General features: G+C 54.7%; 1 protein-coding gene across 1 annotated transcript in view; it reads left to right on the top strand.

Moving 5' to 3' along the window:
* The first annotated feature begins 14,726 nt into the window (after nt 1-14,726).
* The window catches only part of SRRM3 (serine/arginine repetitive matrix 3), a 55,471-nt gene continuing 42,526 nt past the window's right edge, over nt 14,727-27,671 (top strand). Inside the window, exon 1 of the mRNA XM_060285772.1 lies at nt 14,727-14,859. The gene's annotated coding sequence lies outside the window, so the exon portion shown is untranslated. The remainder of the gene's footprint in view (nt 14,860-27,671) is intronic.

The following is a 27,671-nucleotide window of genomic DNA, read 5'->3' as shown; positions in this document are numbered from 1 at the left end:
GGTGGTTTAGGTTTTCACTACTATGAAGACCATGGCTCTGAACGGCACGGTGCTGTTGGACTAATGCCTCCTGGAGGTTCTGTACTTGAGGCACTGTGCCAGCTCTGGGCTGACAGGCAGGACCTAGTGCGATGACTCCTCAAGTGGTCTTGGTTTAGGGTGGTCAGGTCGGCCCCGGTCTCCATACACCAGCAGTTACCGCATAAGGCCCGTCCAAGGGGTTTGCTTAAAATGCAGCCCCCTCCTACACTGTTGGTGGGAATGTAAACTGGTGCAGCCACCGTAGAAAACAGTATGGAGGTTCCTCAGAAAACTAAAAATAGAATTACCATATGATCCAGCAATCCCTCTCCTGGGATATATCCAGACAAAACTATAGTTTCAAAAGATACATGCACCCGTGTGTTCATAGCAGCACTATTCACGATAGCCAAGACATGGAAACAACCTAAATGTCCATCCACAGAGGAATAGATAAAGAAGACGTGGTACATATATACAATGGAATACTACTCAGCCATAAAAAAGAACAAAATGCCATCTGCAGCAGCATGGATGGACCTAGAGATTATCATACTAAGTGAAGTAAGAGAAGGATAAATACCGTATGATATCACTTATATGTGGAATCTAAAATATGACACAGATGAACCTATCTGTGAAACAAACTGAATCACAAACAGAACAGACTGGTGGTTGCCAAGGGGAGGGGTTGGGGGAGAGATGGAGTGGGAAGTTGAAGTTAGCAGATGGAAGCTTTTATGTATAGAATGGATAAACAACAAGGCCCTCCTGTATAGCACAGAACTATATTCAATGTCTTATGATAAACCATAATGGAAAAGAATACTTTTTAAAAAGAATGCATACCTATGTATAACTGAATCACCTTGCTGTACAGCAGTAAATAACACAACATTGTAAATCAATTGTACTTCAATTTTTTTTTAAGTTTTTTAAATGCAGGTTCCTGTGCCCACCCCTCAGAAGTTCTGATCTAGCAGTCTTGAGAGGAAGGACCAAGAACCTATAATATTCCAGATCCCTCCAGATTATGCTGAGGGGGCATGGGGTAGTCAGTGACTGCACTTTGGACACTGGCTGCCCCAGAGCTCTTTTCACTATATAAGCCTCCTGCCTTTCAGGACTTACAGATAAGTCAGGGATGAGAGAATCAGAAAAATGCAGATCAAGTACCACAGGACCCAGAAGAGGACTAGGTTACTTCTGGACATCTTGGCAGAGGCCAGGATCAGAGGAGACTGCTCCATCAAGATAGCCAGGAGGGAAGAGGAGGAGAGGCCATTTGAGCTGGCCCTGCAGGAGGGGTAGGATTCCAGCCGGCGGGAGGGCAGGGTGGTCACGGCGAGCAGGCAGCCGTGGCAGAATCAGGCTAGGCTTAGGAGAATGGGCTCCAGAGGGTTTGAGGAATGGCCAGTGTTCACACGATGAGGGGAGTGAGGCCATTTGGGGTGGGAGGTGGGGCTCTTCCATGCAGGCTGCAGAGCTCAGACCTCGTCCTGTGGGTGGTGGGAACAGGGAGGGTAAAGGCGCTGAGCAGGCAGGTGACACGATCCTAGGCGGGGGCTTGTTAACATACAGATTGTGGCCCAGGAGCCTGGGGAGGGGTCCAGGTGATGTCCTTGCTGCTGGCCACACTTAAGTAGGAAAGATGTGGCAGCGGGGACTGCTCAGGACGCTTTGACAGCAGAAGGGACAAGGGCCCAAAGCGGGGTGGCAGTGAGTGGGAAGGGAAGGATGACGGAGAAAACACCAGCATCTCCCAGCCCCACCTCTACCGCCCAGAAGTCCATCAGCCCATTGGCAGCGTGGGTTAAACTAACCACACCCCCACTTTCAAGCTCCAATTATACACCTCCCAGTCTGTGAACTGGCTGTCATCCCTACCTTCCGGTGGCCTCCTGACACACGACTCCTGTCCGCCTCAGCAAGGAACAAAAACCCGGGGACTGCGGGGATGGTGTTAATGACCTTGATGAGCTGGCTGAGCCTTTGCCGGGGGAAGCCAAGAACCAGGGCCAACTCTTCCTGGCAGCCCCTGGAAACCCCTATCGACTAAATCATCCCCCAAGTGTGCAAGCTGTGTCCCCCTGTCCAGGCCGTGAGCACTTTTCCCTCTCTCACATTTGCTGAGCACTCACTACTTCCCAGGCCTCCTAGCAGAGGCAGAATAATGGCCCCCAGAAATGTCCATTTCCTTATCCCTGAAACCTGTGAATATGTTACCTTCCGAGGGACTTTGTAGATATGATGAAGTTAAAGATTTTAAGATGGGGAGATTCTCCTGGGTTATCTGCATGGGTCTAATGTAATCACAATGGTCCTCCTAAGAAGGAGGCAGGAAGAGCGGAATCAAAGTCAGAATCAAAGCAGTGGATGTGATGACAGAGGTGGTCAGAGCGAGAGAGATCTGAAGATGCTACTGTCTCAAGCCTTGAAGAGGGAGGGAGGGAGGGAGGGCCCACAAGCCAAGGAGTGTAGGCAGCCTCCAGAAAGGCAGGCAAGGAAATATTCTCCCCTAGAGCCTCCAGAAGGAAAGCAGCCCTGCTGACACCTTGATTTTAGAAAGTCTGACCTCCAGAACTGTTAGATAATAACTGTGTGTTGTTTTAAGCCACTAAGCTTGTAGTCATCTGTTACAGCAGCCATGGGAAACTGGTACACCCTCCTAGGCATTTTGCACACATATTCCCTTTTATCCTCATCACAGTCCTCTAAGGTGGCTACATTAGCAAGAGAAGTGATGCCCAGAGAGGTTGAGTAACTTTCCAAGGTCACACAGCAGGTGAAGGGAGCTGGGACTTGAACCTAGGCATTCTGGCTGCAGAGCTTCCCCTGCCCCAGTCAGCAAGGTGCCTGCAGCCTTGGGGAGGGCAGGGCTGTCTGAATGTGGGGCGGTTCTGTGCCACGAAACCAGACCCTTGGATTTCTTGGGTTCTTGGCTCACCATGCTCTGATGTTTTATGCGCTTTGGGAGTTGGGGGGTTGCCCCGTGTGCCTCTCACTGCGAGACAGGATCTTGGGGGCACTCCACAGAGGATGGGGGGAACATTGACCCCAGATCAGGAGCCTGAATGGAGGGGACCAGCCATTCACAAAGGAGCTGGTGTGCCCTCAGGAAGTCACAGACCCTGCCACTGCCCAGCTGCTCTCAAGGCCTGACGGAGAAGCCCCGCCCTGCTCCCCCCCTGTGTGTCTGCCTGTGGGTGGGGGGAAGGGCTGTCAGCTCATGCAGAGCCTTCTCCCCATTTTAGAGCCATTTCACATTCTCCCAGCTGGCAACCCAGCCCAGTGGGACAGCTCTGGTAGGCTTGGCAAGTCCCTCCTTCCTTCTCTCTGTCCCCTCCCCTCCTTCCTAAGAGCTGGCCTGGTCCCTCTTAGGAGGGGCCACAGCCAGGCTGCCTCACCCCCTGACCTGAGCCCTCCATCACTCCGTGAAGACTGCCCCCTGCCCCCTCAGCCACCAGCCCAGCTCAACTACAAACCCCACCTCCGTTGCCTAAAAATAACTCCTCCCCACCCTGCTCTCTCCCTCCCAGGCTCCTGCTGATGCTAATATGCTCCCAGCCAGGCTGAGAGCCCTTGCCAGGCAGACGCAGGCCAGTAATTAGGTTAACTCCCTTCCTGCCAGAGATGGAGGTCGGCTGGTTGCGGCTGGGGTAGGGGTGATTGGGAGTGCTTCTTTCACGGGCCGGGGTGATTCTGCGTGATGTGTGTATGTGTGGGCAGTGTGTGTATGTGGGGTGTATGTTTGGGGGGACTGTAAAGCTCTGGAAGCGGTGACCGATGCCAGATGTACCCGGCCTGGGCTCAGGGAAAAGCTCTGGCTCAGGAAAGGGGTGGGGGGCAATGGGACCCTCAAGCGCCTCCCACTGAGCGCTTGGAGCGGACCAGGCAGTGCCTGTTTGCATCACAGAGCATCTTGTCCTCACCTGGAACCTTTCACATCTCACAGCTGTTACAAACGGGAAAGCAGGGAGGGGCTGCCCAGGAGCACCCCCCATTCCCCTGCTCCCGATGCGAGCCCAGCGCAGCTTCAGCCGCCTTTACTGGACGGCTGCTCTGTCCCAGGCACCTCCTGGGCACAGGTACGTGTAAGATAATTAACAGACTGAGGCTCGAGTCAGGTGACCAGCTGTTGGAGGGGGGACTGTCCCAGCAGCTGTGGGAGAGGCTGAAGGAGGAGGCCACTGCCCAGGCCAGGCCTCTCCCAGGGGCCCCGACCTGACTTAGGGACGCTTATTGTGACGAATGTCTCAATGTCGGAAACCAGCTCATGAAGCCTGCCACACCCTGGGCAGCACGGCTCAGACAAGGCTGAGTACAAACAGGAACTGATTTCAAGAACGAGTTAAATAGCACAGAAGGTACACAGAGGAGCAGAAATGTGGAGACAGGACAGGAATTGCAGAAGTTTCGGTGGCACCGTGCTACGTTGCAAATTTGACTCCACGCTTCCCAGTGCGACAGAACCTTCCAGAAGGAGAGTCCAACAGGGCTGGAGTAGTCTAGAAGGACAGCCTGGGAGGTGAGGCTGCTGAGGGCCAACAAGGGGTCACCTCACTCCAGACCCCAGACCTCCTCCCCATGCCCAAGCCCCCAAGGCTGTGCAGCCTTGAGCAAATTACTTAACTTCTCTGGGCCTCGGCTTCCTCACTAGTAAAATTATGCCCATTCCCAGGCTTGCTGAGAGGATTTAGTGTCTAAAATCCACAGCAAGGACTTCCCTGGTGATCCGGGGGTTGGGACTCCGCCCTTCCCTTACTTCAGGGAAGTAAGATTCCACGTGCCGCGGGGTGCGGCCAAAAACTCTTTTTAATTTAAAAAATAAATAAAGTCCACAGCACACAGTAGGCACTCAATAAATAGTGACTATCCTTGCCATGTTCCTCACTTGGAGGTCAGGGCCCTGCTGGGGCTCCAGGTCTGAGGGTGAGGGCTACTGGGAGGAGGGCTCTGGCCAGAGATAAGGAAGCCGGGGTCCTGGGGACAGCCCCAGGCAGAGCACATGCGCAGGGCCCTCCCACCCCGCAGGGCTGGGCCAGCCTGGGCTTATGTCTGAGCTGGCCTCAGCTCAGGAAGCAAATTTAGCCTGCTGGGGTCCCCGGAGCGATCATTAAACACGGCCAGGGGAGAGAAGGAGGGAGGCTTTTTGGCAGTGTGCAATTAAATGCATCACATTTCTACCAGTCTCTGCATGTGCGTACACACACAGGTGCAGGCCTCTCCCAAGCAGCCTGCTCTTTCACCGTCCCCGCCTGACAGCCTGTCCCAGGCCAGCTGCCCTTCCCCCAGAGCGGTCGGAGTGGGCGGGCCCAGGTTGGTCCAGTCTAGGACCCCGGAGTTCCCCAGCTGCTCCCACCTGGCTCTGCCTTCCAGCCCTGGCCCCAGCTCTCTCTGGCTGCCACTCCAGCTGGGGTGGGGCTGGGGGGCTTCTCTTGGGCCACTGAACAGTCAGGAAAGTGCCCATGAAAGAGATGACGCCCAGGTTAAGACCCCCCTAAAGAGACCCTCAGTTGATGGCCTCTGGGTGCCTCGGGGGTCAGGTTCAGTGTGGGTGCACGCCTCCTATAAGCCGTCTCTAGCCATCTCTGTCCCAGAGTCTGATGTGTTGGTGGGAGTATTTATGCACGGACGCACATGTGTGGGGCCCATGTTGATGCGGGAGTGTGTGTGTGCTGTGTGTGTCTGAGGTTTGGGTTGTCCAGGTGTAGAGATGTAACAACGTTCCTGAGTGTGTGTGTGTATGAGTGGATCTGACATGTGTATGGGGCTGTGTATGGGACTTAGTGTATGGTGGGGTCAGGTGACTGGGGTCACTTCTGCTGGCAGACGAATGTTGGAGATGAAACTGGGTCACAGCCTCCAAGACAGCCTCAGCTGCCATCTCTGCATCCCCTCCCCACCCGCCCTGTCCTGATCGGAACACATGGACCCAGGTGTGGCGCTCAAGGCCTTTAAGAAGAGCTCACTGCACACTCCTTGGGGATGGGGGTTCCCAGGACAGGGGACCTGCCCACTGGGACAACCTGGATTCTTCCTGGACCTGGATGCAGTAGGTGCCCAGTGTAGTATGGAGAGACGATGGGTGTTGGGTGAGGGTCTATGGTGACCTGCCAAGAAAAGAAGGGAGGTGTACATCCCAGGCTACAGTGATAGGTGAAGGGGCAGGGCTGCCCTCTGCCCACCTGCACCCCTCCTGTCCCTCTGCTGACATTCCCCTGTCTTCTTTTACTCTTTTTGTCTCCTCACCCTAACCCTCCCTTCTCCTGGGCGTTTAAAATTTTTTATTAAAATACAATAATACATAAAGTATGGAAATCATACATATACAGCTCAATGAATTTTCACAAACTGAACACAGCCATGGACAAGCAACCAAATCGAGAAACATAACCAGCCCTCCTATACCCCTTCTAGTCATGCCCGCCCCAAGGACAACCACGGTCCTGACTTCTAATACGATAGTTTTGTCTAAGTAGTCACTTTTATTCCCAATACCTGCCTGAGTCCCTCCTCCAACCCCAGAGCAACATTAACTCCTCCCTGAATGGGAGAGGTGAGAAGAAAGCTGTGAGGTCACACTGTCTATCCCTACCACCAGCAGGCAAAGGACGGAGCCCCTACTGGTCCTTGTCACAGATGCCTGTCGAGGGTCTCCCCAGCCCCCGCCTAAGTGTTTCAGGGACGAGTTCCATAGCTTGGCAATGAATAATTAGCTTCTGTGAGCGTGTCACTTAAGGAAACGCTAGCTGCTATAACAAATAAATCCTAAAATTTCAGTAGCTTATCGCTACTTATTATTTCTCGTTCTCTAACGGTCCTAGGCTGATGCTCCTGGTCAGCAGGCAGCTCTCTTCCTCATGATGATACAGGGACTCAGGTTCCTTCCATCTCGTGGCTCCCTCTCCCCTCCCCAGGGCCTTGGAGTCCTGTACAACCTGCCAGCAGATGGGGGAAGAGAGGGGAGAGAGGAAGGAGAGCGCACACCTGCTTCTCAGGTGCCTCTTCCAGGAAAATGGCACTTTGCCTGCACATCATTGGTGAGAATTGGTCACATAGTCTATCTGTGTGCAGGGAATGCTGGGAGATGTAGTCCCTGGATGGGCGGTCACATCCCACTGACAACTCGGTGGGCATCTCCGTCACAGTGGGCCTCATGGGGAGGCAGAGCCCAGAGAGGACACAATCTCTTTGCTCCTGCCCTGACCTTGCCTGGTGGACGGAGTTCACTGACTCAGTGCCTCATTCACGGATCCATTTGAATCACTTCTCATTCATTCACTCATTTGCAAATGTATTCACTCAGTTACTCACTCATCTATTCCCCAGGCCCTTGACACACACTGTATCCACCCACCTGTTCACACACATATTTACACCTCCTGTACACCTGTAAGACCCCAAGGGGCAAAGTAGCTGGGCCAGCCAGAGTCACACCCACCATGTGGACAGCTCAGGGTGGGTTTAGGCTCTGGGGTCCCAAAAGGTCCAGGGGGAAAGGGGGACGCACTGAGGAGCCAGGGAGTTGGCAACCTGGCTCTGGGAGGCCTGTCCCTCCCACAGGGCCCACACTGGAGGGTGAGGTGCAGCCTCAGGGAAGCGGAGGAACTGTGGGCCCCGGTCAGGAGCAGGAAGAAGGAATAAGACTGTGCTCAGCTCTGAGGTCAGTGGTTCAGGGACAAGCTTGGCTTTGCATCAGACAGATGGTGGCTCAAGTCATCGCCCAGGTCACCGATGGGCTGGGTGGCTGTGGGCAGCGCTGAACCTCTCTGATCCTCAGTGTTGCCATCTGTGAGATGGGACAGTGATCCCCAGCTCATTGTGAGGATTAGAGGTAATGAGGCGGAATGCAATTGCTGGGATAAGGCAGTGTTCAAGGTGCGGGTCCCTCTCACTCCGGCGCTCAGGCTGAGTGGGACCTGGGTCTGTGGGGGACTTGATTCCGAGTACCCAAGTGGGTGAGGCCTAGGCTGCTGCTGACACCCCCAACTGCAGCCCAGGATGGCTTTGGGCCAGGGGTGGGGCTGAACCATTGAGACAATTGTGAGGCCTCGGTGGGAGGGGGATTCTTGTGTAAAGCTCTAAGGCAGAGGCAGGCAGGGCCCACAGCCTCAGAGTATACCCCCCTCCCCTCCTATACCACTTCCTCCCGCCCCCCTCCCCCCCCACCCCGCATCCCAACAAAAACTTCCCTCCTTCGCACTCGCACAGCCCAGGGATTTGCACCCTCTAAAAGGACCCTGATGAAGGCGATGCTTAACCCAGAGCAGTAGCCCCTTACGGTAGGTTTACAGGGGAAGGAGAGGAGAGCCCGGGCTGGAGGGAGGAGGGGTGTCAGGGGAAGCAAGCTGAGGAATGGGGGAGGCTGCTGTCTCTGCTCATTTTTTATTAAAGATCTGCTTCAAGGTCAGCCCTGCCCGTCTGCCACAAGGGACTCCTCAACTTCCCAGGCTCTGCAGAGAAAATGAGAGTGATGCGCTACGAGGACGGGAGGGAAATGGAGAGGAAGAGGCCTGGAGTGGGCCAGGCAGAGAGGCACCGAGACAAAGAGGCCTGGTGTTTCCTGAATGCAGAGTGGACCCAGCAGAGTTCTGGGCTCTGAGGGGGCCCCCATGCGACAGGGAAGGGAGCGAGGAGACAGACAGGATAACAGGAGGAAAACACTTTTGGGTTGAACCAGGGGAAAGGAGTGAATAACTAAGGTCTCAGGACCCTGACGCCCAGGTTTTGTCATTTTCCAGATAAAGGACAGCAGAACATCACTGGCCTGTCACCTGCATTACCAATTCACTGCAAGCTATGACCACGAGATGATCGATAATAATTAGCAAAGGAGCACAACCCTCAGAGACAGGTATTACTAGCCCCATTTTACAGATGAGGAAACTGAGGCTCAGTGAGGCCTAAATCACTTTCTCAAATCCACAGTTAGTCAGCAGCACATCTGGGCATCAGACCTGGGTCCTGACTCCAGAACCCACTCCTCCCACTGGGTCAGTCATACCTTCCCCACCCTTTGGACTCAGCTCAAGATTCTCCCTCCCAGGTTGCTCCGGTAACCGTGAGGCAAAGGAACAACCCAGGGGATGATGAGTACAAGTTCTAGGGCAGATGGGGGCCATAGCATTCTTCAAGTTCAGGGGCATGATTGTGGGTCTACCCCTAAGATGTGACTCAGTAGGTATGGCTGATTAAATATGGCCACCAGGACTTCCCTGGTGGTGCAGTGGTTAAGAATCCGCCTGCCAGTGCAGGGGACACGGGTTCGAGCCCTGGTCCGGGAAGATCCCACATGCCGCGGAGCAACTAAGCCTGTGCAACACAGCTACTAAGCCTGTGCTCTACAGCCCACAAGCCACAACTACTGAGCCCGCGTGCCACAACTATTGAAGCCTACATGCCTAGAGCCTGTGCTCTGCCACAAGAGAAGCCACCGCAATAAGAAGTCCGCTCACCACAACGAAGAGCTTGTAGCAACTAGAGAAAGCCTTCACTCAGCAACAAAGACCCAACGCAGCCAAAAATAAATAAATTTATTAAAAAAAAAAAAAAAAAAAAAGATGGCCACCAACTCCTTGCCCCTCCTCCCATCAAGAGCAGGGGATCTATGTCCCCTACCTCTGGATATGAGTGAGGAAGCACTACTTTAAATGGAGTGGGCTCCATAACTGCTTTGACCGCTAGAAAACGGGGAAAGTGCTGTGCCTCTGAGCCTCGGCCTGCCTTAGGAGTTTGGTAACGTCTACTTCCTCTCTTTTGGAGCACTTGCTCTCAGAGCCCTGAGCTGCTGTGTAAGAAGTCTGACGACTCTTCTGGAGACCCCATGTGGAGAGCCCTGAGATGACCCAGAGAAGGAGAGAAGCGGAGCTGAGCCCAGCCCTCCAGACATCCCCACCAGGGCCTGAGACATGTGAAAGAAGGCATCCTGGCATCCTGGACCTTCCAGTCCACCGTTGGGAGGACAGCTGAAAAGCACCTAGTGACCCCATTTAATGCCTCGTGGAGCAGAAGAATCACGTAGTCAAGCCCAAATTTCTGACCCACAGACTTGTGAAATACAGTAAAATGGTTGTCGTTACGCAGCAGTAGATCACCCTTAGAGTAGGTCTGGAGGGGCTCAGATACCAGCACATTCAACAAGCACTTCCGGTGGTTCTGATGCAGAGGGTAGAGGAAACACTTTGAGAAGTGCCAGAAGAGAGGGGCTGACTCCAAGGCCAAGTGCCCCAAGGTGCATGTCTACATCACATCATACAGAAGGATAAGCGGAAAGAGACAGAGACAGAGAGAAAGGGAGGAGTCGATTGTCTGAGGAGTGGAGAGGCAAAAAAAAAAAAAAAGTGGGAGATGGGGACGGAGAACGGAAAAGAGCTTGGAGGCAGGCAGAAATCCCAACAACCCAACTCAACAAGCAAAGATTCTTGTCTCCTCTGTGCTAGGGTGGGAGACGGGAGGTAGGCACAATGCATCCCCGCCGTCACGGAATTCACATTCTAGACACAGGTTGGCACAGAGAGAGGGTATCAGAGACAGGGCAGAATAAGAGAGAAAGGGAAGGGCCAATTCTGAGGTCAAAGCCACTGTAAGCCACTCTCTGGGCCTGGGAACTCTGGTGAGTGAAGCACCCCAGCCTGGCCCGGGCTGGTCTCTCATCACAGGGTCTTTCCTGCCCTTGCCTCTGGGCATGAGGCCCCTAGGAGGGGTGACCAGGCACGTAGGAGGGTGGGCGCCTGGAAGGGGAGCTCCCCCTGGAGCTGAGTGTTGAAGGACAGGGGAAGTAGGGAAAGGTGCTACCGTTGGGAGGACAGCAAGTATAAAGGCCAGTGGGGAGGCAAGCGTTGCTGGGGAGCTGGGCAATGTCAAATTCAGTGACAGATTGAAGGCCAGGGAGTCTGCTTATGCGGGGAATGGGAAAATATGCATCTGCTGCAGGTGCAGGGCTCTGAATCAGACCCTGGATCCCGTGTCTGGAAAAGTTTATTCACGGCACTATTGTTCTCATAATACAAATGGCAGAACGGAAGACAGACAGAATTTTGTTGGTGAGGCTCGGCAGAGATGGATGGAGAAAAGCATCAAGGGGAGAATTTAGACATTTGATCAACAGATATTTATTGAGCATCTACTATGTGCTGGAGCTGGGAAGACAGCAGTGAGCAAAGGCCTTCCCTCGTGGAGCTCAAGGTCCAGAGTGTGAAAACAGGAAAAAACACAAGTAGATGAGTCATATGACGGCTGGGGATAAGATAAAAAATAAGAGAGGGTACCCCACAGAAGACAGATAAATAACCAATAAGCACACAAAAAGATCACATCACTGATCATCAGGGAAATGCATCAAAACCACAACGAGACACCAATTCACACCCATTAGGATGGCTATCCTAAACAACAACAGAAAGTCATAAGTATTGACAGGAATGTGGAGAAACTGGAACTCCTGTGCAATGCGGTGGGAATTATAATGGCGTAGGTGCTGTGGAAAACAGTATGGCAGTTCCTCAAAACAATTAAACCTAGAATTACCATATAAGCCAAAAAGTGAAAACAACCCAAAGGTCCACTGATAGATGAATGGATAAACAAAGTGTACTCCTTCCATACAATGGAATATTATTCAGTCTTAAAAGAGGACATTCTGACACATGCTATGACATGGAAGAAACTTAAGGACATTCTGCTGAGTGAAATAAGCCAGACACAAAAAGATAAATACTGTATGATTCCACCTATGCGAGGCCCACAGAGCTGTCAGATTCATAGAGGTAGAGAGTAGCATGGGGGGTACTAGGGGCTGGGGGACTTTCATGGGTACTAGAGTTTCAGCTTGGGTTTGGGTGATGGTTGCACAACATTGTGAACGTACTTAATGCCACTAAGCTGTAAACACTTAAAATAGTTAAAACGGCCAATTGGGCTTCCCTGGTGGCACAGTGGTTGAGAGTCCGCCTGCCGATGCAGGGGACATGGGTTCGTGCCCCGGTCCGGGAAGATCCCACATGCCGTGGAGCGGCTGGGCCCGTGAGCCATGGCCGCTGAGCCTGCGCGTCCGGAGCCTGTGCTCCGCAGCGGGAGAGGCCACAACGGTGAGAGGCCCGCGTACCGCAAAAAAAACGGCCAATTTATGTCATGAATATTTTACCACAGTAAATTTTTCTTAAGGAGAATAAGAGGGAACAAGAGTGCTGGTCTGGGAGACGTTATTTCATGAGGTTCATTGGAAGAGTTCGTTGATCGAGTGCTATCCAAGCAGAGATGTATGTTTCAGGGGGGAGTGAATGGGGAGTGAGCAGGCAGTAAGCTGGGGTCCAGGACCAAGGCTTGGGCCAGGCAGACACCCTGGAGGTGAAGAAGAAACACAGTTCCAGTAGGTGGAAGGTCTGCAGGGAGAAGGGGGAATTGTAGGGCTCAAGGACACACAGGGCTCTGGCTTGGAGACTGGACTTGAGACGGAGGGTGCATGGGCCAGGGACCCAGAATGAAGTCGACAGCACCTCCAAAGGTTTAACAGAAGAGAACCTGATGAAGGGATTATGCACTGAGATGGGGTGGGTATACGAGAATGGACCACCAAGGGATAGAGAAGCACCCAAAGACTTATAACAGCAGGAGCCATTACCACCTCTGGGCCTGAAGTGTCACAGGGAGGAAACTTAATGCCAGAGCTTGGCTAGAAGAATGGAGCCATGGATGAGGGGACACTGGACCAGAGATGGAGAGGAACTCGGCAGGAGAATAAATACTTAACTTGTTTCTCCTCCCGCCCTTCATTCTCCTGGTGATGCTTCCCCTTGGATGAACCCAACCAGAAGCCAAGAGCAGGGGAACCTGGGTAATCAGTCTGCAGAGGTCAGTCTCCCAAGGCCCAGAACAGGGCAGAGAAGGATGGGAATGGACCAGAGGGGCAAGTGGAGAAAAACCAGGGCAGATGGTGATGCCATTTGTTGAAATATGTAACACAAAGGAAGGAGCTCTTTTTGGAAAATTAGCAGGCTGGTAGGGAAACCAAGATAGAGGTCTATCCCTCTGAGCTAGGGCACAAGAGTGCAAGGGGTGAGGGGGCTACTGGGGCTGAGAGCCTGCCTAGGCTTTCAGGGCTCCCCCATCCCAGGTCCGGTAGAAGAGAGGGCCCAAGGCAGCTGGGGAGGTTTGCTTGCAGCCAGCTTGCAGGCCCCTCTCCCCTTCTCCCCTAAAGCAGCTCCCACTGTGAAGCCAGGGAGCAGGGGTTGCAGAGGCAGATGAGGAGAGGGCAGGAGGAGGTGTGCCCAGCCGGGGCAACGTGTTCCCAGGCACTAGTCCCAAACAGAGTTGAGGTGGGGACTGATCAGGAACCAAATCATGCGGTGAGGTTTCAAAAAACTAATTTGATCTCATTTAAGGCATGGGCTTCACTCTGGGAGGATGCCGCCACCCTGCACCTCCTCTGGCCTCCTCCCCCACCCCCGCCCTCCCCTCCGCACACCCAGCCAAGGCTCCCCAGGCAAGGCGAGGCCACAGGCCCTCCAGGGGGCCCTCTTCCAGCCCTTGATCTGCCTACTACCCCTCTGCCTCGGGAGGCCCAGCCAGGCAAAGGGGGCAGCCCCTCCCAGGCAGGGGGAGCAAACACACTGGTGCTAGGCCAGCTCAAGGCCCCAGCATATGAAATATTCATGCAGCCAGACGGCAGGAGACCAGCAGAGGACTCACCCCTGGGGCTATGGGGCTGCAGTAATGGCAGCAGCAGCTGTAGCCCAGCCCTCTCCCCCACCCCAAGCTTTGTTCTGCAGACTCAAAGGGCCTGCAGTGCCAATATCCCAACCACACACACACACAGACCCCAAGATACACTCCAAGGACACAGGTAGGTGAAGAAACTTGGGGGAAAGGAGAGAGGAGGGGAGGAGGACACACACAGACGAGAATATAGAAACAGACACACGTATATATGGGTGCACACACGCATAAACACGTGCAGATTCATAACAAACATTCACTTGAATGACTCCCAGTGTCGTGCAAAGGCCTTCTTATAATCTGTGCCCCAGGTGCCTCACTTGCTTCATCCTAGTCCCTGCTCTGCCTCAGGTTTGCTCTAGCACTTGAGCCCTGCTTCCTGGGACAGCACAGGGATACCACTGGTGGCTCCACGCAAAGGCCTCCTCGTTCCTGGCCTCCTTCCTACCACAGAAAGGTCTCTGTGCTTTCAGTGCTCCTTGCACAGCCTGCCTCACCTGAGGTCCCTTCACTCCACCGGCTACACTGTCCAGCCAAGGAAACGGAGGCGGGAGCTGCAGGACAACAGGCTACCAAGGTCCTGACTCGAACTCAGGACTCCAGACAGCCAATCCAGCACCGCAGAAGGTTCAGAGATTCCAGTCTCAAAATCCTCACCCCTTTGGGATGTCTCTCACCACCCCGCCTGGCCTCGGTCAGGCCACCAGGCTGCACGATGAAAGAGGGCATCCCAGCGGGATCCCTTGTCCCAGGCGCCTGCCCCCACCCGCTACCCGTAAGTCGTGGAGCAGGTCACTGCCGTGGAGGTTCCGGCCCCCGACAGACGCCCAGTCCCTTGGCTTGGCTGCCGTCGGCCTCCAGGACTATAGGGGACGCTGTGGATGCCGGGCCGCTCTGGCCGGCAAGCGGGCAGGGAGGCCGCCTCCATGGTGGTGCGCTGTCCAGCATTTCAGCAATCGGCGGCGGCGCCCGCGGGGAGACGGAGGGCGCGGGGCCGCGGGGGCGGCAGAGCTGCCCTGCCAAGCCGAGCCGAGCCGAGGAGGCGGCCCGGAGGCCGCCCAGACAAGCGGGGCCAGAGGGCCTGGCTCCAGCGTCCGGCGGAGCGCAACGATCAGCAGGGAGGTGAGAGCCCCTGGCGGGGCGGGGGCATTTCCCAGAGGGGCTGGGGCTGGGTGGAATCCTGGGCCTCCCCAGACGGGCCGGGGCCCACGGTCCACAGATCCCAGAGCAGAGGGTAGAGGTTGGGGGACTGTTAGTGTGTTTGGTCGTGGGTGCGAGGCACCTGGGAAACAGAGATGGGAAACGTTTTTCATTTCGCTGAGAGGGATGGAGAAAGTGAGAACCCTGCCGGGTCATGGGCAGGACTCCACTGAGCATAAATGACCATGGCCTGGCCCATAAGGATGCTAGAGAGGCACCCAACTGCAGTCCAATTGCCCTCCCCCAATTGAGGAGAAGGACCTTCTCCCTAGGGAAGGGAAAGACCAATGAAGGACCCTGTGGAGATGCTGGTCACTGGGAGGGATGGAATGAGCAGGCCCCCACCTGAATGCTGGGCTTCTGTCCAGCACAGGGTGGCAGCATAAGGGACAGTCTGGCCCCTTTCCCAGCTGTCCAAACGCCCCTGGGGAGGCAGAAGCTGGCAACGAGAACTGGGTCTCACACAGGATGGCATTTACTCTCTCACTGGGGAGAGAATGGAGGGCACAGAAGAGATAATAGCCACTAGGAATTTAGGGGGGGTTCTACGTGGTCTCTCTGGATGCCCAGGGAGAGTTTCTGGAGCTCAGAGTGGGCCCAACCAACCCCAGAGCAAATTCCTGGTTACAAAAAAAAAAAAAAAGGAGAGATAGAGAAGAGACGCAGCCTCTTTCTCGTATCCTCCTCCCCCTCCATCCCAGAGCTCCTGCTTGGACAGTGCTGAAGCCTCCTGCAGTTCCTGCTTCTGGCAGCAGGTCCACTGTGGGGATTGGAGGGGGAACAAGAGGAACGCACCCAGCTCTGACCTGGTACTCTAATGCCTGTTCTCTATCCCAGCCATAACTTCTCACTCTCCTAAGACCTCACTCACTCATCCACTTCTGGCATCAAGGGGCCTGGGCTGGTCTCTTCATCCTGTGACAAGAGAAAAGGCAGGTACTTTGGTGGAGAGCAGGGCAGGGTTTGGAGAGTTTCTCTGTCTAGGGGGCATCTTAAGGTCACGGTCCCAGCATGTGCCAGCCAGATCCTTTCCCAGGCAGAAATAGGACCAAGCTGGCTAACAAATTGCTCCCACACATCAGCTTTTTGTTTCCTTAACTTTATGCCCCATCCCACTCTCCCATGAGGGATGGAAGAGGAATTCTTGAAGAGCGAATAAAGAATGGTTTGGATTTTAAAAGGTGGGGTTGAATGGGTAGGGAGTCATGGACTTTGAAGTGTGAGAGACATGGATTCATATCCAAGCTATGTGACTTCAGGTAAGCCACTTAACCTTTCTGAGCCTGTTTCCCAATCTGTAAAACAGGTATAGCGTTAACAGTATCTGCTTTGGCGGTCAAAGAAATACTCCAGCTATTAGATAGGAAACTAGCTGTCAGCTGTAAAATGCTGAGCAGGTGTTAGCAAATCCAACACAAGTAAGAATTTCTTATGGCGGAGCTAGACAAAGGTGGAAAAGTTTCCAGCACTGTTTCAAGTACGTCTTTCTCTTCCCAGAAGGAGGTGGACATTGGCTGAGGGCCTCGTACAGGCTCCATAATGGGCACATAGGAGGCTACAGTTAACTCAGTTCATCCTCACGAAAACGTGCCCAGGAAGCCATCAATGTCCCTATTTCACAACTGAGAAATGAGACTTGAATGACTTTCCCAAGGTCACGAAGCCACCCAAGCTGTCTTCCCTGGGGCAGCTGTGGAGCTGATAACCTGTCCTGGCCCCTTGATATCAAGACCCAGTTAAATGCCAGTTTCTTGATTCACGAGGCCAGCTTTCCAGGTGAGGAGCCTGTAGCACATGGGTGAGGGTGTGCAGTGCAGTGAGGCGCTGACTCCCCCAAGGTCACTGGGATATTTGGAGGTGGAATGTGCTTTGAATTATCCAGCTGGGTGCTCCCATCACAACCCACCCCCGCCACCATCATGCCTGCCAGAGGGGGAGTCTGGGTCTGGCAGGCCCCGTCTGCTCACCTCCGCACCCACTCTCACCTTCTCTGCCTGCCAGCCTCTTGCTGACCTTGGCAAGCCGGTCACTGCCTGTTCCTTTCTGAGCAGTTAGCCCTCACCCTCTGTGATGGGGCCACAGGCACAAGTAACTGCCAGCAATGCTGGGGTCAGCCTCGCCTACTGACTCTTCCTCTGCCTGCTTCTCGCTGCCAGTGGGGCAGGATCACAGCTCCTCCTGTCCCAGTAGCCAGCCATCGGTGCTGCTGCGGAGACGGGGGAGAGCCCACCCTCTCTCTCTTAACTCCTACACACACTCTGAGCCCCTGCCATGGGCCTGTCACTTCACATACGTATCTCATTTCATCCTCACATAACCTGGTGCCAAAGGTGCCACTGTCTCCCTTTCACAGGGGAGCAAAACAAGGCCTGAAAGTGACATGACTTTCCCAAGGTCACAGAGCAAGGTCTTGGTGCAACTCTAGCCCTCTGCCTCAGGGGCCCAGTGTGGCTTCCACAACACCACTCTGCCCTCGATTCCCCAGGCTCTCCTGAGTGAGGATGAGCCAGGGCACTGTGGGCCAGTAGGGGCTTGAGGGTGGCATGAGATGGAGTCCCAGGACCTTCTTTCTGGGCCCATCTCTGACCCTGGCTCCTTGTGTAACCTTGAACAGGTCTCTTCCTGTCTCTGGGCCTCAGTGTTCTCAACCATAAAACGATGGGGCTTGATCAGATGACCCCCCCAACGGCCCTGCCAGCATTAAGGTTTTAAGATCTCTCTGCTCCATAAATCTGTGCGTCAGGAAGCCTGTGGTCCCGTCAGCAGAGATAGAATTCACCTCCAGTGTTTGAAGCTTAGGTTTATTCATTGCCGCTGAGATTTAAAATTCACCCATCCCTCCTAACTACAAACTTGTGGTCTTAACTCAAAATGGGAAAATGTGGCTTGGAGAGGCCCAGTGGCTCACCCAGAGATCCCAGGACTCTATGGCAGAGCCAGGATTGAGCCCTCCTGGCCCAAGATTTAAGGTGACCTGCAGGGACACTGAAGATGCCTTCCACGCACCTCCCAGCGTTGTTCAGCAATGTTCAGGAATCCCCCAGGACACGTATGCTCAGGTCCCACATCCAGGGAAGCAGCAGCGGTACGGTGTTGGAAGCTTATTCATAGAGTCTTGGGGAGAGGGAGGGATTTTTGCAGCTGATGCTCTAAAGAGAAGATGCAGGGCCCTGCCACGGGAGTGGGTCGGTATGGACACTAGTCCAGGCTGTATTGGGGGAGGAGCAGCCAGGCAAGAAATGGGGAAGTTCCTGCTCAATTCTAACACCTGGGCTCAGGGAGAGGGGGAAAAGCTTAAGGAAAGAAAGGAAGAGGTCACTCGCTGAAGGAAGGGGCCCCGTGGGGTCTTAGAGGCTCCGGGAGGGGAAGGAGCTCAGGGAGGTGGTACTCAGAGAAGGGCGGGCAACCGATGAGTGGAATGGAGTTAGAAGAGGGTATGGGGGCTCAGTAGGGGAGAGTGAGCTCAGAGAGGACGAGGCCGAGGCCGTTAGAGAGGAGAGACAGGAGCATGAGAGCGTGGGAAGCCCAGAGGAGCCCGTGACAGGGAGGGACCATTACCAACAGTTACAGACCCCAGCCTGGCCCAGCCTAGGTCTTCACTGTGGCTTAGTGCCTGCTGACACCTCTAGGTTCCTGTCTCTTCACGTTCTTCTGGGTCATGAGCACAGGGGGGTGACAGCTCCATCCCCAGAGGCCAAGCCCTGTTGACTCTGTGTCATCCAGAACGGGGCTCTCAGGGGGCCTGGGCAGGTGAGCCAGGCCCAGGCTGCCCACTGATCTGGGAGAAAGGCCTCAGCGGACACGTGTGCCTGGGCTCCAGAGCAGCCCCCAACCTCCAGGGTAGCCCCCAACCTCCAGGGTCTCCCCGCTTATAGCCAAAAGCCGCCAGCCCATCCGTCTGTGGCGCTGCTTCCTAGGCAGTCAGCCTGGCCTCAGCATCCTGCCGCCCCCGCCCTGGCCTCCTGCCCACTGCAGAGGCTGCTGTGCCAGCTGGAGCTGGCGGGCAGGACCACAGCTCGCTCAGCATCCTGCCGGGGCCTGTGAGGACTAGAGGGGGGCCTGAGCCCAGGGAAACAGACCCTGAGGGCCAGGCAGCTTACGGAGCTGGGGCGTCAGTGTTCGGAGTAGCCCGTGGTTCTGAGACCTCTCCCCGTACTGAACCCCATTCCCACCACCGTTCCCCAGAACTCCCTAGGATGGAGACAAGTGAGGTTCATTGAATTCTGTTGATTTTAAGAACGGCACATCCTCACTGTGTTAGACTTGGGAAATAGAAAACAAGGAGAAAAAAGTCATGTGTGGTCCCACCACCCAGAGACAGCCACTGTGAACACAGAGGGGTGTTTCCTACCAGGATTTTGTCCATGCATTCACAGATACATAGCATTAAATAACTGGGAACGCCCTGTAGAGGGAAGTCGGCATGCTGTTTTTTACTCTATAGTGAGAATTCTCTGATGTCTTTAAAGACTCTGCAAAAAGCATACTTTTCAAGGCCATATGAACACTGGGCACAGGTGGACCAGCTTCCCAGGGAGCTAGTGAGAGTTGGGGGGAGAACTCGCCCCTCCCCTGCCCTCTTGGGTGGGGCACACCTTGGGGATCTGCTGTGGGCTGTGGGTTTCCCTTGGAGATGATGGCTCTGAGGCCTGTGACAGGGTTAGCCAGGGACTGAGGTGGGCCTGCTTCCTCAGTACACCCCTCTGCCAGGGACCAAGGTGGGGAGGGCCAAGGCTGCCAGGGGAGGGGAAGAACGAGGGAGTCATACATCCCCTGGGCGGGGTGAGAACTTGGACCCACCCAGACCTTAGAAGAAGGAGCTCAGAGCTGGGAATCAGGCGATTGCCAATCTCCTGGCCTCTGATCACATCTAGGCCCCAACCTCCACAATCAGATCTGTTTCTCCCTCCTGTGAGATGGCCATAATAATACCCACCTCCAGGTGTGCACTGACAAGTGATTCAGGTAATGAGTGTGAAGACACCCAAGGAGAGATGAAACCCAGTGTGCTGCCCAGAGGTGGCGGTCATTTGAATGTGTGAGGTCACACCGTTGACATCTATTGAATGCTTCTGATTTTCCGGGCATTGTATGAACACCGGGGACATAGACGTGAATCAGACACCAACCCTGACCTTGAGGAGCTCCCAGACTAGTGGGAAACGGAGGCGTGAGTTAACTGACAGTGATGACCACTGAGGTTCTGCTAGGACTAAGATGTGACGTGGGCAGCCAGAGGAGACTGGGAGAGAGACCTTTAAGCTGGGCTTTGGAGAATGACAGGAAAGGTGCCAGACAGAGAAGGTAGAGGCAGGGCACTCCAGACAACAGCGTGGGCCGCGGCACAGGGGTATGAAAAGTCCTAGTGAACTAAGGGGATAGTCAGTGATCTAACAGAGCCATGGCACAGAGGGCGTGCCCAAGGATAGAGCGCAGCCCCGGCGGCGTGGTGAGCCAGGTCAGGTCTTGAAGGACTTCAAAAACCACTGTAAGCGCTGGGAGTTTATTTGGAAAGTGATGGGAGCCAAGTAGCCTTTGGAGCAGTGGCATGAGATGATCAGATTTGCGCGTAAGGAAGCCTACGCTGGCCGCCTTTGGGAGGAAGAGGATGAAGAGAAAGAGACCAAGGGCGAGAGGCCAGGGAGGAGGTGATGGCACAGCTGCAGGTGAGACGGGTACCGGAGATGCAGCGCTGGGAGGTTTGACAGGGCATGTGCACGTGCTCCAGGCTGGGCTCACCCGGGGCAGGGGCAGGGTGAGAGGTAGCGCAGCTTTGGCACAGCCGTCCGCACCAGAGAACCAGGTTGGGGAAGTGGGCTTCAGGACGGGCAAAGGGGCCCAGCCCCCTCTTCTCCCAGCAGGGGGCCAGAGGGGGCCTCCGGGATGGAAGGGAAGCTGGCACACTCAGCAGGTCCTGCCTCCGGGCAGCCCTGTCCCCCCTCCCTACCTGGCATAGTCTAGCATATGCTTCTCGGTCCCTGTGACCCATACATTATTGTTCCCAGAACACCTCTCTTATCTGCCTCCCGAATTCTCTCTTCCTCTGTCCTCTGCTCCTCATACATCAGAAAGCAGAGACGGCCATTCCTTCATTCATTAAACATTTGCTCAGCAGCTCCTCTAAACTGAAAACTCAATTATCCCTGTCATCCCCAAGCCCTGTGCTCAGCGCTGGAGAAAGGGAGGAGCCGCCCTCAGTCCAGTGGGGAGCAAGGCCCATGAGCTGGTGAATGTTTAGGGATGGAAGGTGGGTTATGTGGGACCATCCCGGGGGGCTGCCTGGACACTGGTGGTTGGGGGTGGGTAGTTGCCTGCCTGATTGACTTTGGAGCCAGCATCACAGATGGTCCTCCTAGGATGAGTACAGGTTTGCCAGGGGGAGAAAAAGGGGAAGGGAATTTCTGGCCAGAAGGAACAGAACAGGCATTAGCAGAGTCACGGAGGAGAAAAGAGCCCCGGCACTTAGGGAATAGTGCGGCTGGAGAGTCCGAGGAACAGAGGAGCAGGCTGGAGAGGGAGGCCTCGTGAGGCGCCTTAACGCCAGTCAGGGGAGTCTGGCCTTTCTCCTGAAGGCAGCAGAGAAACCAAGGGATGTTTTCAGCAGGTAAGCACACAGCCAGAGCTGTTTCAGGAAGGTCACCCGTGAAGGGCGAGCATGATTGGACAGATGGAGAGAACAGGGGGGCCTGTGGTATGCTTTCGGGACATGGGTCACATGGCCTGGGGCCTCTCCTGATGCAGCTCTGCTCCTCCCAGCCTGGGACACCCAGAAACCACGGCAGCCACGGTCTCTAGGTGCAGAGTACCTACCTGCCTTGGTATTTCCAAAACAGTCCATGAACAGCAGGTTCCTGGGACCCACCCATTCAGAATCTGAGTGTAGGACCTGGGAGGTCAGGATTTTCGAAAGCTCCCCATGCTAGCAGGGAGAATTGGTGCCTCATTGCTTTGCAGATGCTGTTCCCTTTGCCTAGATGCCCTTCTTCCCTCTTCCTCTACCTCCTTGACCTCCAGCCTCTACTCCCACGTCTTTTGCGCGATGCCTCGTTCCAAGCTCCCTCTGTGTGCCCCCAGGTGCCTGGGGCCACCTCTTTCTCAGCCGCTTTCATACTCTGTCCTGATGGTTGCTTACCCTTCCATCTCCCTCGGTAACCATCACGAACACTTGGAATCTCCCGTGTGACTGGCACCGCTACAAGGGCTTCATGTGTCCTAACTCATTTAGTCTTCACAACATCTTATGACGGAGCCAGGACACAGCAGAGGATATTGAGGCCCAGAGAGATGGTTAACGTCGCTGGCGTCATCCAGCTAAGATGCAGTAGGCTGCACTGTTCTGTGACGCCCCAGACGAGGAGCTCCTTGAGGGCAGCTCCCCGGGGCTGATTATCGTTGCTGGTGCTCAGTGCAAGCACAGGGCCCGGCATAGGAGAGGTGCTGTTTCCCCATCTGGGCTTAAGGATGACAAGTCCCCTCCAGGGCTGCTCTGCAGCTTGGGAAAGTCCATGGCCCTGGTGGGGGTGGTAGGCTATGAGGTGTGCGGTCTGGGCGGGGGGTTGGGATGGCAGCAGGGGCAGGGACTCCTCGCTAGGATTTTGGGGTGGAACAACTTCCCAAACGGGAGGCCTTTCTCCCTCCTCGGCTGTGCTGAGATTCAGCCTTTCTCATAGAAATCAGACCGTCTCAAACCTGGTCAGGCGCCGGGGAAGGGTTTGCGGCCGGGGTGGGGTTGGAGGCCCTGATGAAGATTCTGGGCCTGATGGCAGAGCAAGGCAGACACTCAGAGAGGCCACAGCTGCACGAGTAGCCCCCCACTCTCAACCTGAACTTAAGGGGCTCGCCTCTTCCCAGAGCAAGGAGGGCCCCCGCCCCCTGCCATTCCTACCGCCCACCCACAATCCCTCGGGAGCCATAGGTTATTGTCAATGATGTTGTTAATTAACTGCTTAATTAACTATTTAGGCTAATCAGATTAATTGACATCAATTGGTTACCATTTGTCAAGGACCCTGGAAAGCTATGCCTCTCAGAGTTGGAGTGTGTGACTGGGTCTGGGCAGGGGAGGCAGAGAGGAATTGTCATTGCGCTGTGGAGCTGAGGGAAGCAGGTGGCAGGCAGTGGCAGGACCGAGGGCACCAGGACGGCTGCCCAGGGACTGTGCATCTCCCAGCAGCTCTCGGGGCTGGGTCCTCAGACTGCTGAGTTCTGGGTCTTTATGCTTTGGGAAGTGCATCAACTCTTCCTATCCCTTAGCTGCATTTTTTAAAGAAAGGTCTGATGAGGGACCAGAGGTAAGAGTGAGATACTTTCCATCCCCAAGGACTGTAAAGACCTCAGAGAGGGGAGAGACCTTAAAATCCTAAATAAGCCACGATATAAGTAGGTCACCACATAACAACTGTGGGGATGACTTGCACACACTCACTTTTTAAAAAGAGAAAGATGAGCAGTATAGGGTAGATCAAATATGCAAAATATTAAACTGTGATAAAATGATCTGCATTATTTAGTCAATTACAGCCCCCAAAACCCACAGTGCATTTTGATGCCTGTTTTAAAATACAACTTACAGTTTTAAATTACAGCACTTGAAACAAAAAAGAAAAAACTACTATGAAATGCATCCTACGTTTTGGAAAAAGAAAAAAAAAAAAGCCAACCCACTCAAAACTGAGAGTGTGAATTTGTCTTCAGTGCCGTTCTCTCAAGATTACATGATTCCCACATCCAGTCCAATGCTGGGCTGGAAGACGGTAGCCTGCAGCCCCATCTGGACTTTTTCACTGACTCCTACCCCACACCCCCAAGGGTCCCTTCCCCTCTCTGGTGAATCCCTGGCCCGTCTTCCTGATAGAGTGCTTACATGGGACATAGGAGGTGTGGATTTCGAGTATTCTGGAGATGAATACAAATGTGAGGGGAGAAAAGGGGTCTGTTTTGGTGGGAGGGTCAAGTTCCCAGGATGGGGGGCCCTTCCTGAGCAGGAAGAGGGCTCCCGGCTTGGTGACAGAGATCTCTAGCTTGGTAAGGGGAGAGCTAGAGAATGAACGTGGGGTCTCTCTCCCCCTTTACTGCCCGATCCTGCCGCCCCTGGGGGAGGAAGGACCAGGAGAGACTGGAGACTGTTGCCTAGCAACAAGAGGCGCATCTGGATCGATGGGAATGGCAGATGAGGCTCTAGCCCCCAGCCCGGCTCTCTCTTTGATCTCATCCAGCCCAGCAGAAACCTGGTGGGGGGAAGCCCAGGGCAGCCTGCCTGATTAAAGCTGAGTCAATAGAGGGAATTTTCCATAATGAGATTGTGTGGGCAGTGGAGGCAGCTGCCCTGTCTCCCCACTTCACCCTCCCCAGCGGGTGGAAGGGGCTTGTCTGTCTGTCCAGCACACACTCTTCCTGCTGATAGCTCCTGGGAGGGCAGGCACATCACCACCCAACTTGGATTCTTCCAAGAGTTGGGCTGCCAGGGACTCAGAGCCCAGCCCTACCCTGGCCCCACTAGTAACCAGGCCCTGGCACTTAGTCCAGATGGGGAAACTGAAACCTGAAAAGGGAAAGAAATCTGGTCATACAGCTTCTAGCCCATCTTCCCCTTCCTCAGCCCAGCTCCCGGGTGTGAACCTGGGTGGGTCTGATCTTTTCCGGGAGGAGAAGCGGGTAAAGGACGTAATGAAGCTGATGACAGCACAGGGCCCCTCTGATTTTACTCCAGCCTCAGCCCTAGAGGCCAGCTTGGGAGAGTCCTCAGAGAGCGGGACACCTAGGGCGCTCTCTCTAGGACACCTCCCCAAGGCCATCTGGCTTGGCCCCTCCCCAGGACACAGAGATCACCACCTCCCTGGCAGCCCAGGCCATCAGTGACAGCTCAGCCATGAAAATGTTCTTTTGCAGTCTTCTCCCCGCAATCCCAAATCTCCACTGGAGCTCAGGCAACCACAGGGAAGCTGCCTGCTCCCTAGCTGGAAGGCTACAGCTCCCTGAAGGCCACTGAGGGCCCTAAAAAGGAACAGAGTGGGCTGAGTGGGTGCAGGGATTCCTTTGTTCCACCAGAACGCAGGGGAGGGGAGACTAAAACACTGCTTGCTGTTTGATATCAGTACTGGTCTATACAGGCTGCCTCCTGAGTTAAACTGGTCTGTAGTATTTTCAATGACCAGTACTGTGTGTTCTGCTCTATTCCACTGGTCTAGAATACTGGTCTGCATTGGTCTGTGTGTTCCCTGATGTATCCAGTCTGAATTCTTGGTTCCTCTATGGCCTGTCCTGGGCTGCAGTGGGCTGCACTGGTCTCATTTAGGCCATATTGCCTATACTGTGGGCCCCCCTGTAGGGAGCAGACAGCTGAGGCCTCTTTGTCCCTGGGGACCTGCCATCCAGATCCTCTGCTCTGGGAACCCAAATCAGAGCCAACAGGAATAAAGACAGGGCCCTGGCTTGATGGGCAGGAACCTAGGTGCCAGGTGAGTCCTTCCTATCCATTCAATGACAGAGCTGGACTCCAGGGCTTACAAAGTATATGACAATGTGGCCTTTGCAAATATTAACACACATCAAGTCTGGGCATATTGAGAGCGGTAACCAGGGACCTTTCCCACTGAGGTCCCCAGAGATGGAGGTGGTTAAAAAAATAAGTAGTGAGCTCCCCGTCAGTGCAAACACAAGCCGGGTTTCAATAAATATTCACAGATGGCTGCTTTGTGCCAAGCTCTGTGCTAGGCCATAGGGACACAAAGATGGACACAGCCCAGTCGCTGCCCTTGGAGAGCCCTCACTCGGCTAGGGAGCAAATAGTCACAGCAGGACAAGGGGAACACCGAGAGTGGTAACCAGAAGGTAAGGCTCTGGAAGCAGCGTGGAGGCACATCCCACAGTGGAGGTCAGGGAGAGCTTCACAGAGGAGGTGATGCTTGAGCCGCGTACTGCAAGATGAATGGAAGGGGAAGGGCATTCCAGGCAAAGGGAGCAGTCTGGGCCAGCATGTTCTTGGGTGAAGCCGAGTGCCGTGTTTCTGACGTACAGGGGGCTGGACAGGTTGCCCAGGATGCAGGTGCCAGCTAAGCTGCCTGGCTTTCTCCTGTGGACGGTGGACAGGCCCTCCCTCCCTTGCCTACCCCCAGACACCCCACCTTGGCTCTGGGAACTGGGCCAGCCCGCCCCCACCTCCGTTCCACAGCACAGTCTGAGTCCGCAGGGAAGGGGATCGCTCCAAGCCTGCCCAGGCACGGCTGCCCCCCGGCCAAACCCCGCAGCCCAGGGCTGGGGGCATCGGGGAGGAAGGGCAGGAGCAGGCCCAGGCTGTGTGCAGGCCAGGCTGCCCGTCCCTCCTGCAACCAGCCCTCCCCCCAGCCCAGCCAGACCCAGCCTGGGGTCTCTGGCCAGGGCCTTCCTCCGGCTCCATCCGGGCGGCAGGAAGCTCCGGATGCTGAATAATTGAAAAGAAGGCTTTCAGCTTTCTCCCTCCCCACTGCAGCGTCTTCTCGAGGGTTGGGTAACAAACAGCAGTGCCAGCGCCTCCCGAGACAGACTCCAAGAAGGCAGGGAGGAAGCTTGCTCTGCTAATCCTCTCTGCCGGCCTGCCAGGCCTCTCCCCACAGCATCTTCTGACCCGCGAATACTGGTCTCTATGGGTCCGTGGGGGTTGGTATCTACTAGTCTTCACAAGTTGGCACTGATGTGGTACATTATCTACCTTATGTGTTCTGATTTATACCGATCTATACGTCTTCCTGGTTAACTCATGCCTGTAGTGGTTTAGACTAGCTGGCGTTGTTTATGAGTAGTACTAACAGTTAACACTTATACACAGAACTTACTACATTCCTGGGCACTGCTGCACTGTACATATGTTAATTCCTTCACCCCTAATGGTGGGGGTACTTATATTAACCCCAGTTTACAAATGAGGAAACTGAGCACAGAGGTCAAGTCACTTTAGGGCACACAGTAATGGATTTGAACCCAGCCTGGCTCTTCTGTCACTTGCTGATCCGTACAGATCTGTCTTGGTTAATGTGGACCGGGCTATCTCTGAGAGGCAGACCTTTCTTCAGGGCAAAGGCCACCAAAATCGAGGGCACCAGGCAGCAAGAGAGATCTTTTTGAAATGCAAAGCTGACTGTGACCTCCCCAGCTCAGCAGCCTTCACTGGCTCCCGATTGCCTGCAGGGTGTGGGCCTAGCTCCTCCAGCCCCTCCTGGCCCACTCTGCCTACCTGTGCATGAGCCCATGCTCTTCCTTTTTTCCTCTCCAAACCTTCTTCCCACATGCCCCACACTCTGTGCAAGACACCCTTCCTCCCCTTCTACATCTACCAGCTCCTACTTACGCTTCAAGAGTCCTCCTCCAGGAAGACCTCCCAGCTTTGATCCTCCCCAAACACATTCCAGCTCAGTTGATGTCTCTGCTGCATGTCTACCATCCCAGCACTTATCTTGCTACCTCACAGTGCTTCTCCCCCTGCATCTCCTCTGGTGAGCCTCAGACTGGCCACTTACCGAATAGCTGTGACATGAATGAGTGACCTGCCCCTAGAGCTGAGGGGCCATCTCCCAGTCCTGTGGCCCTTACTCCCCAGCTGCACCCCCTTGGGCAGGGAGCACAGGGAGGGCTTCTAGTTTGTTCCAGCCATGACCTGATTACCTTTGCCACCTCCCCACGCTTGTGTTCATGGGCTGGAGGTCTGGAGAAGGGTCCCCCCGGGAAAGGGAGGAGTTGACAGGAGAGCCCCCTCCCCAGGG

Source organism: Globicephala melas, chromosome 15, assembly GCF_963455315.2.
Source record: "Globicephala melas chromosome 15, mGloMel1.2, whole genome shotgun sequence".
Lineage (NCBI taxonomy): Eukaryota > Metazoa > Chordata > Mammalia > Artiodactyla > Delphinidae > Globicephala > Globicephala melas.
The sequence above is the reverse complement of the archived record's forward strand: the minus strand, read 5'-3'. Positions and strand labels throughout refer to the sequence as shown.